We start from the raw sequence: 5,000 nt of genomic DNA, 5'->3' as shown, positions 1-5,000 counted from the left end.
TATATACATACATATACTGTATATATATATATATATACATATATATATATATACATACATATATATACATATATATATCTAAATATATATATATATATGTATATATATATATATATATATATATATATATATATAAATAGATATACTATTCTTAGATTTGAAACTCGTTAACTGAAGGACAAAATAGAATAGAAATAGGCTAGTGAATAAAATCAGAGTGAATTAAATAAAGATAAGATAATATATGAAAAAGTGAAATTGTATAAAATAAAATTAGGTATAATAGAAATGAAAACAAAAGTAAAAACATTAAAGTAAAAGAAGACACAATAAAACAATACACAATGAAAACGAAACAAAGAAAACGATATAAACTCCTTTCCTCTCTCCCCTCCACTCCCCTCTCTCCCTCCCCAGTCCCATCTTTCTGTCCTGGGCAGAGACAGAATTATACAGCTGGTGGTTCGCTCTTCTGAAGTCATAATGTGCGCCCTTGTGAGAGATAATCCCCTTTGAATAGATCATTTGAAAATCGTTCTCCACATATAACCCGTCCTTAACCTCCTTCCACACACACAAACACAAACACACACACATAAAGATACAAACTCACACACAAACACACACACACACTATGCAAAGGAGATCATCCGGAAGTCCCTTTTCAGGTCTTTTTAGTTGGTTAAACTTTTACAAATAATTAACATTTTTAGGGCTCAGAGGTGTTGCTCTTGGCTGAAGAAAATCGTCTGGTGTAGACAAGTAGAATAAAACCTTTAAAGATTCTTTTAACGTTTCGGTGTTCTTTAGGATATGCCTGAATAGCCTCAGAACGTTTCGGAATGAGTTCTTGATAGATCCAGACAAAACAGAGAGTAATAATGATTGTGTATATGGCAATATTATACACATTAGAATAGTGGGGAACAATCTAAGCGTAAAAATATATATAATAGCTGTATATGGATGTTATTTTGTCGAAAAAATATATATATTTTAATAGAATACCTTTACTAGTTCACAGTTATTTTCTTCTTTTCCTCAGTAAACTAAGATGAGGTATCATGTTAACTTAAGGAGTGTAAAAATGTGAAATTGTTCACCCTTGAGGATCCACTGCAGGACTACCACACTATCCACTAAGGATCGATGCAGTCTCACGACGGTGGCTAAATCCGGTCTGATAAGGTTGTATGGACGGCTAGGAGAGCATGTGAAGTGTCGCGCATGTAGAAATATATGTGGTAGTGATAGGACTCTGAAAACAGTGTCATAAGGTCGCTGTGTACACACCTCTGATGCCCGCTGTTGCAGAGTGGGGTTGGGAAGCTTTGGACGTGCGACTTGAACTAGGAGCACGTCCTGTGCATCGAGCACATGTATCTTGTTTTTGAGGCAGAGACGCTACCTACTGTTCCACGCAGCAGAACAACGCTTCAAGCATGAGCAAAACAGCCTGAGATTAACCAGAAGAAAGATGTTATCTGAGGATACTGGGCTTTTATCATCTTGGCTAGATGACGATCTCTTAGATTTTGTGCAAATTAGTACCAGACAATTCTGTTCAGTTCAGGACAAGACCCGCGTCTCGGAAGGTTTAAGACTTCGAAGCAACTTTTCAGAGAACAGAAACAACTTACCATTATCTGCTCAACATCAAGAATTAAGATGATTTTTCTCTGCGCACCTGACACGTTAAACCCTCAGCACAACTGGAGTTGGTAGTTGCTCCAGAAAGAACTGTTCTTTTTTCTTCTTCTTCTTTCTTTTCTTTTTTCTTTAGTTCACTACAGCACCCATCGCAAGGTTGCTGACGCACAGAGCAGGTAACTGGCCACCATACTGTCAACAGTCACAATATAAAGGGTAAGACAGGTGGAACCTAGCCACGCAACAAGTCCAAAAAGAAAAACTAATGAAAAGTTCTCACCACAAATATACGTCCAAAACGATAGTCACCAGTCGCACTGAACAGGCCAATCACTGACAACAGCACAGTGTTACTTAAGCTCAAAGCGCGACTCGTCAGCGTTCGAACCTCAACAGTAACAACACCCACGCACCCACGTGATGCTACAGCTCGACCTACCAACTCGCACAAGGTCCGGACGAGGACTGGGGAGGCGGGAACTCGTCGACCGGGCAAATATCGAAGGAGGAGGACGAGAGTGGGTGTCCGGACAAGTGGAAGAGACTGAGGAGGGTGGATGGGAGGGTGGACGGAGGAGGGGGAATCCAGCCGGACGTGAAAGCTCCTCTTGGAGTCTTCTCCGACCTGTACTGTACGTGTGTGCGTGTAACTTTGTGTGTGTGTGTGTGTGTGTGTGTGTGTGTGTGTGTGTGTGTGTGTGTGTGTGTGTGTGTGTGTGTGTGTGTGTGTGTGTGTGTGTGTGTGTGTGTGTTTATCTAGTTGTATTTTACGGGAAGGGGAGCTATGCTCGTGGCGTCCCGTCTTCATATCTCATTTTATCTAGACTGTTTTTAAATTCATGTATCATTTTTGCATACACCACATTCTCATCTAACTTATTCCAAATGTCTATTACTCTGAGGGGAAAGCTGTTCTATTTCAGGTCTCTTCTATAACTGTTTTTCCTGATTTTCTTTCCATGTCGTCTTGTATCTCTACTATCCCATTTTATTAGATCCTCTCTATCAATAGTTTCTATGCCTTTCATGATTCTATAAATAGTTATCAAGTCTCCTCTCTCTCTTCTTTACTCTAATGTCTGTAGCTCAAGTTTTGCTAGTCTCTCTTCATATGATAGTTCTGAGAGTGTTGGTGCCAATTTTTAATTGCTCTTTGTATTCTTTCAAGTTTTGTTATACTTTTTTGTACTTGGTGACCACGTCGTCGCTGCATATTCCAACTTTTGTCTTATCAAAGTGACTAGTATTTTCTTCACCATTTCTTCGTCCAGGTATGTAAATGTCACTTTGGTTGTTCTTATTAAAGTATAAGTTTCTCCATTTTTTTTTTTACATGTTTCTCAGGGAACATATTATTCATAATAATGACTCCCAGGTCCTTCTCATTTTCTACGTTTTTAATTTCTTCTTCTCCCAATTTATATGATCCCACTATTCTTTTTTTTTTCTTTTCTTTTTTTTTTGCTTCTTCCAAATTCCATTATACTACACTTCTTAATATTGGATTCCATCTCCCACTTCCTACTCCATTCCTATACTTTAAAATGAGATCACTCTGTAGCGACTCACAATCTTCTTCAGTGTTCACTTTTTTCAACAATTTTGCATCATCCGCAAAGAAGCTCATATAACTTTCAATTCCTTTATCCATATATTTAATATATATAACAAACATTATTGGGACCAGAACTGTTCCTTGTGGAACACCACTTATCACTTCATCTCAATTAGAGTGTTTGTCTCTTATCACCACTCTCATTTTTCTTTCATGCAAAAAGTCTTCCATCCACTTCAGCAGTTTGTCCTGTATTTCTCCTGCAGTTTCTAATTTCTTAAGCAACTTCTTATGTGCCACATTATCAAAAGCTTTTTTTCAGGTCTAGAAATGCACAATCAGCCCATCCATCTCTTTCTTGTATTACATCTATTAGCATTGAATAGAAACACATTAAGTTTGTGATGCATGATCGTCCTTGTCCAAATCCAAATTGCGTTGGATTTAGTACGTTTTTTTTTTTTTTCATCTAATTTTGACCATTCTGTCACAAATTTTAGCTATCGTACTTGTAAGAGAGACCGGTCTATAGTTAGTATGCTCTTCCTTGTTTCTCCCCTTTATATATTGGTACTATATTTGCTCTTTTCCAATCTTCTGGAACTTTTCCTTCTTCCAATGAACTGCTTATTAGACTATGTATTTTGTCTGTTAGTTCATTCCTGCATTCTCTCAAAATCCAGTTTGCCATTTCATCTGGTCCATGCGATTTTCTGACATCGAGATTACTCAAGTAGTTTATTATTTCATTCCTTGATACTTCTATCTCTTTCATAGGGGGGACTTTCTCCTCCCAATCGATATCTCTAAGTTGTATGTTCTCCCTTGTAAACACCGATTTAAAATGCTTGTTCATAATTTCTGCCATTTCTATTTCCTCTGTGTATTCAACTCCTCCTTGTCGTAGTTTCTCTAATTCTTGTTTGTTTTTCAGTTTGTTGTTTAAAAATCTGTAAAATAGTTTTGGTTGATCTTTACATTTTTCTATGACATCTTTTTCGTATTTTTTCTTTTCTTCTCTGCACACTTGTACATATTCATTTCTATAACTAGTATATATTTTCCATTTTTCAGGTTTTTTGTCTTTTTCCATTTTATTCAAGCTTTATCCCTTTTGTCTTTTAACTCCCTGCATCTTTTATTATACCAGCATTTTACATACTCTTTTTCTTGCTTTTGTCTTGGAACATACTTTTCCACTCCTTTATCAATTTTTGTCAAAATATTCCATTTCTCCTCCACTGTTGTTTCCTCCTTGTGTATTCTTTCCCAGTCAGCTTTTTGAAAGAATTCTCTTATTTTATAAGAAAAAAAATCATACATCAATCTTCCCTTTCTATATTGTTCGGTTTTTTTCATGTATTTTTCCTCATTTAGTTCCAGTTCAACCAATATGTGGTCCCATTTACTTATTGGCGTCTTATATTCAATCTTGTCTACTATTTCGGGTTCTGATGTTATTATTAGGGCTAGTATTGATGGTTCTTCCTCATGTCTATACCTAGTATTCTCTTGTATCCATTGCGTCATTGTATGTTCTATGATAATATCAAGTAGTACATTTCCCCATAGGTCGTCTCCACCCTTCGCTGTCATTTCTTCCTATCAGGTTTCTTTACAATTAAAGTCATCCATTATAACTATTCTTCCTCCATCTTCCATTACCTTATTTAGTGTTATCCTTGTGTCTTCTAACATATTTTTGTGTTCTTTCTCTTCCCACGAAGCCGTTTTAGGAGGTACATAATTTACTACAAATTTCCCTTTTTCTCATCCTTGTCCTTCACTTCCATCA

The 5,000-nt window shown here is 36.6% G+C and overlaps 1 protein-coding gene across 1 annotated transcript in view; it reads right to left on the bottom strand.

Moving 5' to 3' along the window:
• LOC143024353 (uncharacterized) overlaps positions 1-2,096 on the bottom strand; it is a 303,367-nt gene extending 301,271 nt beyond the window's left edge. Inside the window, exon 1 of the mRNA XM_076183147.1 lies at positions 1,641-2,096. The gene's annotated coding sequence lies outside the window, so the exon portion shown is untranslated. The remainder of the gene's footprint in view (positions 1-1,640) is intronic.
• Positions 2,097-5,000: the final 2,904 nt, after the last annotated feature.

This window comes from Oratosquilla oratoria, chromosome 4 (genome assembly GCF_046742065.1).
Source record: "Oratosquilla oratoria isolate Oo_2021 chromosome 4, ASM4674206v1, whole genome shotgun sequence".
Classification (NCBI taxonomy): Eukaryota; Metazoa; Arthropoda; class Malacostraca; order Stomatopoda; family Squillidae; genus Oratosquilla; species Oratosquilla oratoria.
Note: the sequence above shows the minus strand (reverse complement) of the source record. Positions and strands in the feature narration are given on the sequence as shown.